Raw genomic sequence first — 10,773 nt, 5'->3', positions numbered from 1 at the left:
ATTCCTCCAGCCCCTGATAAGGCATACGGAGTTCTCAAAACAAATCAAACCTACCGCGACCTGGGATTTTCCCGTAGCCATTGTTTTGATTTCACCGAGAACTTCAGTAAAGAATGTGCGAACGAACCCGTTCGTATGACATCCTTATTGACGTATATATGTCCATCCTTACGTCAATCTCGGCACCTTTCAGGTATAAATATTACCGACATTGCCTTAAGCAAACACACGCAGTGGGGACGAGATTGGAGCAGCAAGACTTGCCGAGGAGCCCAGCAGAGAGCGAAGCCCACAGGCGCTGCCCCGCCTTCCTGACGCGCTGAGAGAGAGACGCTGCCTTTCTCCTGCCGAGAAATCCAGCTCCGGCGTTTCCAAGCAGCCCTCGCAGGCAGCTGGAATATCGAGACCTGGGATACGAGATACCAGCCCTCCACCATTCTAGAACTCAGGTACAGAACTGAATAACCCCTTACAGAGAATCCTTGAGTCAGTCCCTTGGCAAAACAAACTAAACTTAAACTGTTACTTATCTACTCCCGCCCACGTATTAGGCTTAGGTCAGGTACACTGGGGTAGGCGTGGTTAGAAGCACCAGTTGAGTACGATTAGCCAATGTATATATGTATGTATCTATTTTATCCATTTTAAAACATCATATGGCTTAGAAACCATATCAATGCTTTTACAGTATTACTTTCTAATTCTGCTTTTACTATATGCACTTTACTCAACTCTAAGTATTACAATAGTAGCGATCCATTTCTCTTGTACGAGAAAAGAGACTGATCAATAAATACCATCTTTTATTGAACACGCCCGTCTCTTCCTTTTCTCTACAATCTGGTGAAACTAAGAATGCACGTACTGACTGAGGAAAATAAGTTGTCTTTTGTTTTCACACGACTCTAGAGATACACTCTTGATTAGGGGAGAGCAAAGTTGTCATGTTCTATGGTTGTCAGAAACTAAATCCCTTCTTGTCTATCCAGGGAGGTTAAAACCCTCCTTGCCTATTCGAGAAAGTTTCTAGTGAACTCTGAGCTAGCTGGCAAACACAAAACATTAAGTCTAATATCGTCAGTAGAAGACCTAGTTAACCTCTGCCCTAGGTCTATACTATTGAAGGTATTATTCCAATGCGCAGAGCCTATTGGGATAATAGGAACTACACTACATGGCCCCCAAACGTTTGGAAAGGCGATAAAACTAACGCAAGACATTAGAGTAACTCAGTCGTGCTTTTTCACACAGACCCCCTTTTTTCCCATAATTCTCCAAAGACGTCTGGAGTGGGTGAAAGGTTATATCCACCAAACCTCGCAGGAGGAGACTCCTATGTATGGTTCTTGGTTTATTCAACGTTGAAGGATACACTGTTCCAAAATATTGTGCATCTAATCTTTGTTTCCGTGGAAACCTGATCTGTAAACAAAACAGAATAACCTTCCTGTCAGTAAAATGACAGACAGTGAAGAAGAAAGGGAGACAGCTAGAATAGCAGCTGAACTCCTAGCAGCTGATAATACTCTGCAGGAAAATGACCCGGATATAATACTCATCCCGGTCAACATAAGGAAATCTATAACTTTAAAACTTATAAAAAATGGACTGACACCAAGAGGTGGTACAGTCATATTCGTAATTGAGGCACACGAATATCGGCAGACAGAGGTATTCTATTCATGGATAAACTTTCCAGCAGCAAACGCTGTAACAAAGGAGTTCCACTATTACAAAACAGAGGAACCTCCTGATGAGTACACTCCTTTTGAGGAGGTGGAAATACCACTCAAATTCCAAGAGCACCTGCTCTTGTTTAATGGCGCCCTAAAACATAATAATCACATCACCAGGCTCGGTCCACTAGGTAGACCAGGAGCGACGTGGCCGGTCCCAGCTGGATACACACCACATCCAGACATTGAAGGAATGTCTGCAGCAGATCTTTTAGCACAGCTAAAACAATTAATAAAAATACATAGACAATTAGTCCAATATGTAATGCGGACTTCAACGGTCCAACCAGCAATTAAAATTCCACAGCTGACCCCTCATCAGGGGAACACAAATAAAATTACACCACAGAACATACAGTCCTGTCTAGGTAAAGTACCCGCAAAACGGGAACAAATACCTTTCTGGCTAGCACAAAAAATCACTCAAATAGAGGCGTGTTTCCAGACACCACCCCGGTGGAAAAACACAGGATTCTGACTATCTGTCTTCCTATGGGAATCGCACCACACGTGGAGGACTGTGACACTTGGGGAACAGTCTTTGCTTCCATTTTACACAAAAACACATGGTGTACCATCCATGTCAGTAATACCAGATGTGCTAAAACAAATTCAAGATGAATACGGTCCAGAACCCGCTTTAACTCTCGGTATGAAATTACTGAAAGACTTCAAGCAGGTCTCTGCAATATTACTAGCCAACATAAAGGGAGAAGCAGCAAATGTGGCGATCCGCCAAAGGTTAAAAGAAACAGATATAGCAGACCAACCAGCTGAAATTGCCAGAATCATAGAAAAATCCTATGAAGAACTAGTGTGGTAAATAAATAATTAATTACCGGATCTATTTTTGACTGGATACAATATAAACAGATAGCTCAATAAATAAGAGACAAGATTCGAGGTATCTTGAGTCACAGGCTTTAATCAGGCATAAAGGACTGGAACAGGACAGCCTGCATGGGAATAGGATGGCAGCTGCCGGGGGCAGGGGAATAGTGGAATAATGGAGAAAACATAACAGTGCACAACATATATATACTAAAACAATTGCATTATATTCAATACAGTAGGCGTAGCAGTGGGCGTGTCTTGTAGCAGTCGCGAAAGATAAGGTAGAAAGTGGTGTAACAAGAGGCGTGTACATAGACATGTAGTATGAACGTCACAGAAGTGTCATGAATGGGGCGGAAACATGGAGGGGGCTACCTGAGGAGCTGGGACCTCTGACCTAGTGGTGCGCGCAAACAGGCAATGACGTATTACCAGGGAGAACTGGGGGCTATGACTTCTGCACTAGAAGAGGAGACTAAAGTCTGCGGAGTCAGAGCGACATGTACCTAACCATATCTGGTATCTGATGTTTAGAGAACATGTTGATAGAATCCAAAAGTTATCAGGGCAAAGGCTACTTGACACTAAGGCTGATGCATACATTATTCTACATATATTGTGTGTGCGAGGAATATTCTATGAATATTAATACAGTATTTCTCTAACATGGAGACAGAGAGGCTAGACTATGACTGAAACTATTGATGCGATTCAGTAGCTTAGGAATGCAGAGAGGGAGAGCTGGACTGATAACTAGAAGCATAACATACTCTTGGCAGACTGGCAGGCAGAGCCAGGCCGAGCCGGGCACTGTGAGGCAGGAAGTAAGTGAAGGGTCAGGGATGCAGGTGGGGGCTGTATCGCTCCTCGGAGTGGGTTCAGGAGACAGGAGCTGAATCTGGTGTCCGGGCCCTTTTGAGGCCTAGAAACGGGGACTTTTACTGAATTAACGTGCACACTGTAAAACGTGGCAACATAGGTTTACATAGACCTGATATTCGTTGCTTTCACGAGACCTGGAAACTGGCATACTAGAGTTGGACACAACTATAATTGCGTCTTTAATCGATCATAGGGGGATACATATGCATATTAATCATGCACATATAACTTAGGATGTGGAACACGTAGGGACACAGAACATGGCAAAATTTACTTTTCCACATTCCCTCCTTGTCACTACGTTTCCATCAGGAAACATCAATATTCATGATACCATCTATCATTTCATATAGCATCATTTGCTCGTCTCGAATTGTCTTGGAACGGGACTTAGGACTAGGAATACAGGATGTAGCACAAATGCCGCAAATCGCAGGGCCACATTGTAAACAGAGGCAGCAACTGAATATGATCATTACTGCTATACCTAGGAATGACAATACTTTCCATCCCCAGGCAGAAATTATATTCCAGAGCCAACCGGACCATGTCCAGGTGCCTGGATTCTGGTGTAACTGATGGGCAATTTTATGAAGTCTGGTTATAGCTGAATAAACAGACGGCGCGTTATTAGGAATGAAAATGCAGCAACTAGATCCGATGACTCTACATGCTCCTCCTCTATCGGCCAGTATGACGTCAAGAACGAGACGATTTTGGAGCACGACAAAACGCATAGCAGATTGCTCTTCAGTTAAGTTACCTAGAGCAGAAGTAGTCTCATTCACTACTGCTTCAAGGGTTCTTGTTAACCTACGTATTAACTTACTATTCTGGACAGGGCCTATAAAGAAGAAGAAACCTTTATTGAAGTCTTGATATTGTTCTAGAGTAGTTTCAGTTTGATCGACAATCGGGGACTCGATCTCCCTTCTATGTCTAATGTGTACTAGATGTGTGTTTCTATGATAATCAGATGGGGCTAGAAAAACTGGTGGCAGTAGGAAGGCAATGTAACATGTTCCATCCCAATCGAGGGGCAGACGAACATATGCGGTCTGACCACAAACAAAATAAGAATGACGTGAGGCTTTGAAAATAGATTTCCCACTGTCACTATACTTGACAATAATAGTACAATCACTATGTCCTACATGTGCGGAACCATTCTTTCTGACACATAATTCGCCTTTGACTGGTAGTACTGAAATAGCAGGCAAATCTGGAGTAGTATCGGACTGAACATTCAGGACCATGGAATTCGAGGAATAATTACCTAAATGATATACTTCATTTTCTAGATCTAACCCTGTTCTATGGGAGAGACCTTGCTTGTCTGGGAAACATGTTCTATTCAGAAGGGACATATCAGTTGAGGATGACGTTAACGTGGACCATGCTCCACACGAACCATTATGTGAAAACGGATAAGGAAAGAGTGGTAGAACTCCCTTCGGTGTCTGGAAAGGGGGGAGTCGACCACACACCCAACAATTAGTGGCATTGCTGGTCTGGTGTGAATAGTGTAACATTCTGATAAAGGTATTGTTACGCATAGCAAGACGATAGGATAGCTCATGAGGAGGCAGATCACTAAATGTGTGCTCTACTGTAGTATTAGAATACTTATTTACATGAGAAATTGGAAAACATAAATGTAATGCATAACTTGTGCAGGTAACCATTAAACTCAAAAATAGCAGAAAACTTAGAACAATGATACATTTGATAGAGTTTTGACTAACTCTCTCACTATGGGGGTCTATCTCATACATGTCAGAAACCTGTCTAACCGTTTCACCAGAGAGGGACTTAGACAATTAAACTGGCTGACTTATTTTATTAGACCTGAGTTTCTTTTTATACTCCTGCTGCGGAGTTTCCTCTAACAGGGGAGGCTTGAGTTCAGAGTCAATTTTTAGGCAGTCCTTAGAAATGTTCTTGGCAAATGTTTTTTCACTCAATCCATGGAATTTCTTGATGTGGGACAGATGGACCCATCCCTTGCGGCCCTCCAACTTGGCGGCGGTCCTCGTTGTTAGTAAGACCATCCGTGGCTCCTTCCAACGGGGCTCCAGTGGACTTGAACGATCAAAATTCCGCACCAGGACGAGGTCGCCTGGAATGACCTCATGCGGTTTTACTTCAGTATTGTCTGGAAATGCGGCGGCAACCTGTGAACGACAAGAGTGTAGGGCAGACATCAAGGAAGCTAGGTAATCTGTCAGCATATTACTGGAAACATCTGTAATACTGCGGGGTCTAGGTGTACCCCACATATTTGGGGGGCGGCCGAATACGACCTCATACGGGGACAGACCTGATCTGGAATGTGCAACCATGCGCATATAAAATAGGGCAACTGGCAGAGCTACGAGCCAGTCTACACCTTTCTCTTTACAAACTTTGGCAATGCGGATTTTTAATGTCTGGTTATGTCTCTCTACGAGACCGGCTGCTTCGGGATGGCGCACACAATGGAACTTCCACTGGTACCCTAACAGAAGGGAAACATGTTTCATTAACTCGGATGAGAATGGCTGGCCATTATCTGAATACACGACCCTAGGGAGTCCATAGCAGGGAAAGAATTCACGAACCAACTGCTTGGCAGTGGTCGCAGCTGTGTAATCTGGGACTGGATATGCCTCTGTCCATCTGGACAAAGCGCATACAACTACGAGGACATACTTGAAACCTCGACATCGCTCCATCTGAATATAATCCATCTGGAGGACTTCAAAAGGGTGGTCAGGAGGTTGGAATCCACCTTGTTCCACCGGGACACTTTTACCTGGATTGAACTGACAACATATCATACAGGTACGGACTTTCTGCTTGGCTGCAGCTCGTAAATGTTTGTTAAACCAAATGTTCTGGATACTGTCTAACATGGCTTTTTCTCCTAAATGTGCAGGACTATGTGCGGTATTAATAATGACTTGAACCATTGAGTCGGGGAGAAACCATGTGGCTTTTCCCTTCGTCAACCATCCTTGATCTGTCTGGACCCCTCCTTGTTCGGACCATTTCTTGATTTCATCGGGAGTAGCATGTGACTAGATATCTATGACATCTTGTGTAGGGTCCTTAACTGTCATACATGTTGTCTGTTCTGGAGTGTTAACTGGAATGTCTGGAGTCTGAGCTGTAAGCTTGGCTGTTCGATCGGCTAGATCGTTACCTTGAGAAATAATATCAGTGACTTTCGTATGTGCTTTGCACTTCATAATGGCGATAGCTGTCGGTAAATGTATTGCATCTAACAGAGCTTGAATGAGGAGACCATGCTGAATCTTGGTTCCATGAGAAGTCATGAAACCTCTCTCTTGCCAGAGCACTCCGAAGTCGTGTACGACTCCGAATGCATAACGTGAATCTGTATATATGTTTACTTTCAGGTTCTTGGCACGTATGCAGGCTTGGGTCAGAGCGACTAGCTCTGCTGCTTGAGCAGACAGGGTGTCAATACGATGTGTCTCTATAACTTCGGTTTCAGTAGTCACTGCATACGCGGCTACTAGTTCTCCTGTACTTGTTCTCATACATGAACCATCCACATAAAGTGTCAGGTCGGGATCAGGTAACGCAATATCTGTCAAGTCTTGTCTTGGCTTTGTCATGGTATTAACAACTTCCACACAGTCATGTGTGGCAGGATTTGAAATAACTGACGGTAACAGTGTTGCAGGATTTAAAACGTTGCAGCGTCTGATTTCTATGTGTGGCTGGAACAGTGTCAGTTCATAACCTGTTAAACGTGCAATAGTCAAGTGCTGAGTCTGGGTTCTGTTTAAAAGAACTTCCACGGAGTGTGGAACTTGTACTGTCAGGGAGTGTCCTAACACTATGGAATCACTTTGTCTGATAGCTAGAGCTGTGGCTGCAACTGACTTGAGGCACGCAGGCAGAGCCTGGGCTACTGGATCTAATGTGCTAGAAAAATAAGCACAGGGCTAGTATTGTCCTGCTTGATCTTGTGTGAGAACAGATAATGCAGTACCATCACGTTCTGTGACAAAAAGTGTAAAAGGCTTACTGTAGTTCGGTGTTGCTAGAACAGGTGCTTGGCATAAAGCTTTCTTTAATTCATTAAAAACAAGCGTATGTTCGGATGTCCAAGGGAGGACAGTCGATACGGCTGCCTCCTGTGTCGTTAACTGTATCAGTGGCTTGGCTAGAAATGCATACTGAGGAATCCATTGTCTGCAATAAGAAGTGAGGCCGATAAAAGCTCGTACCTCCTTCTGGGTCTTGGGCTGTGGAAGACATGCTATTAACTGGATACGGTCAGGTGTCAACTGCCTACCCCTCTTGGACAGTAAGTGTCCTAAGTAGACCACTTGCTGGACACAGAATTGAAGCTTCGAAGGGGACACCTTGTGCCCCATCTCGGCTAGGAAATACAGAACTGTAAGTGACGCACGCTCGCAATCACGTTCAGAACGGGCTGTGATCAGTAGATCATCGACATACTGGAGCAGGGCAGTGTCAGTTGGCATGTGAATATTGTCTAGTTGTCTCTTGAGTGCTTGACTGTAAATGCTAGGACTTTCTGTGAAACCTTGAGGAGCTCGTGTGAATTTATAGCTCCTTCCATTTAAACAGAATCCGAAAAGGAACTGGCTGTCTGGATGAATGGGGACACTGAAAAATGCATTCTTGAGATCGATAACTGTGAAGAACGTAGCTTCAGAATCAATGGCTGTCAATAGGGAAGAAATATCTGGGACTACTGGGTACTGAGGAATGATACATTTATTAAGTTCTCGAAGGTCAATCAATAATCGATATACTGGAGGTGCATTTGGATCAGTACGTTTCATGACTGGAATGATAGGAGAATTACATACATTGGAGTCAGTTTCTACAACCACTCCTTGGGCAATGAGCTCGTTAATAATTTTGGATAAGGCTGCTACAGCCTCAGGTGGCAATCTGTACTGTCTGATTCGTGGCAAAACTATACCTGGTTTCAGAGTCACACGGTGGGGTGTGACGTGCATACAACCAACATCAGTTGGACCTTGTGCCCATAGATGCTGCGGGACATTCAGTAATCTTGGATCAAAATCACGTAATACATAGTGACCTTTAAAGTCACGTAAAAACAATCGTACTCCTTCTGGGGAGCAGCAAATTACTGCACCTAATTCTTTTAATGTCTTGATGCCTAACAAATTTTCTGGACATGACTTCGTGAGTAAAAAATCAGTAGTTCGGGACAATGGACCAACTTCTAGAGTAACTGGTTTCGAAATCTCGTTAACAATTGGCTTTCCTGAAAATCCAAGGGAAACATTTCTAGAGCCTGAGAGCGGAGCCCCTGGAACCTCGTCATGACTGATTGTAGTCCTACTTGCCCCTGTATCAATCAGAAACTTTCTGTCTTTCCCTAATACTTGACTGTGTACATAGGGACCCTCTTGATCTACAGGTATCTCGATGAGAGGCAAGCCAACCTCCCTCTCTAGGCTGTTTCATGAATATGGCTGATATTCTGGATACTCGGACTGTGCGTACTGGTACATCTGCTGTGTAACGTGTTGTGTTGCAGCGATAGGCTGCGCTGTTGTAACTGTCTGTTGTGCATTCTGTGGTAACTGGGAAGTCTGTGAAACTTGTTCTTGTCTAGGCGGACGTGGTCTTTCTTTAGTCTTACCAGTAGCTATGTTGTGTTTCAGAACTGCACACTCATTTATAAAATGACCTGGCTGTTTACAGTAATTGCAGGTCCCTTTAACGGGAGCTGCAGGATGACTGGCTTAATTCGTACCCCTCTTCTGACTGTCTTGGGGAACAGATTGTGCAACTAATACTTTCATTTTCGTGTCTTTCATACGTCTCCTTTCGTGTTCTTGCTCTTCTCTGATTCTATTCTGGTGATACTGGAGCATCTGGAGCATTTGGGACGGAGTATTAGCTTGCCAGGTACCTTCGACTTTCAGAACTCGATTTTTAACTTGCGGGCTTGAATTCTCGACTAGTTTAGTAACAAAAAGATGAGGGTATGACTCGCTACTTGTTTTCAAACCACTGTTAATAATAAAACATTTCTCGAATCTAGAATAAAAATCACTAGTATCTTCGTCTTGTTTCTGTTTGCAGGCTGAGATAGCATCCCAGTCTTCCTTTTTCGTGGCTAGTAATCTTGGCAAAACTTGTATCAATAACTCGGGCAATTCTTTACATTTATCCCCAAGACCGGTACCGGGTACACGTGTGTTATCTTCAGCTTCTAGAGCTGTCCAATCTATCTTTTTCTCTCCCACCTCCCACTCTTTTTCTTTGAGTTTCTCATATATGCCCGCAGGCAACAGGACCTTTAACATTTTAATGATATCAGGATATGTGTATTCTCCCATACGGAGCATGTCTTTTAATTCACGGTGGAACCCTGCTGGATCTTTGTCGTGACAGGGAATTAACTTTTTCATTTCTAAGAGTTCCATCTTTGTAATGGGGGTGTAAACGAATACTCGTTCTAGATCACCACCCGTTGTCCTAACTGGGTGTACTTCTCGTAACGGATTCTGTCTGTCTATATAAAATGATTTACTTTCTGGGGGTGAGACATGAACAAAATGCGGGTTCAGGAACGTTCGATATTTGTGGCGCTGTTCTAGAATGACACTAATTAAATCGGTACCTAGACCTTTCCATCTGTACTGTAGTAACTCGTTCAGAACATCATGCAACGGACCTGGATCAGAGTGCTGTTCCTCATACAGTGTGATGAGGTGCTGGATCATATACATACCCACCAGTCGCTGCTCGGCTGGGGGCAGTTTCAGAAACGTTTGTGCCACTATTTCGTCTGGAAAAGTGGTAGAATCAGTAGTCCATCGGACTGCTGATCGGGCTAGTTCTTGTTCATGCATAGTACTAAGTTCACTATAACCTATTCGTGATTTCAGAATTTTATCGGTAATCTGGAATACTTGTTCTAGAGAACATTGTTCTGGTACTGGAGTAGGAACAGTTTTCTTGTAATCTGGACGTGAATGTCTGTCGGAAAGTCTAGTTCTACCTACATACGCTATTCTGGAGGGATTCTCGTCGTCTACCTCTTCAGTAGAAGAGTCATTCTCTTTCTCGGTTGCTTGTGTTGCTTCTCGTTTCTCATGTAACTTTATTATTTCTTTACAGATTTTCTTGTACATACTCTATACTGTTCTGTGTCTTGTGTCTTCCCTCGGCTATATGGTCACTCCACTTGGTCAGGACTTTCATTTCTTCTGGATCTTTTTCTGGATAATCTTGTTCTCTTATTAAACAATTAATTAAAAACTTTAAAAGCATAAGCTGAATCTCGACTTTT

At 43.4% G+C, this 10,773-nt stretch overlaps 1 pseudogene; it reads right to left on the bottom strand.

Moving 5' to 3' along the window:
- Window positions 1-8,932: 8,932 nt before the first annotated feature.
- Window positions 8,933-10,204, bottom strand: LOC147668926 (uncharacterized; annotated as a pseudogene).
- Window positions 10,205-10,773: the final 569 nt, after the last annotated feature.

Source organism: Lissotriton vulgaris, unplaced genomic scaffold (assembly GCF_964263255.1).
Source record: "Lissotriton vulgaris unplaced genomic scaffold, aLisVul1.2 SCAFFOLD_313, whole genome shotgun sequence".
NCBI lineage: Eukaryota > Metazoa > Chordata > Amphibia > Caudata > Salamandridae > Lissotriton > Lissotriton vulgaris.
This window is presented reverse-complemented; position numbering and strand designations above follow the sequence as displayed.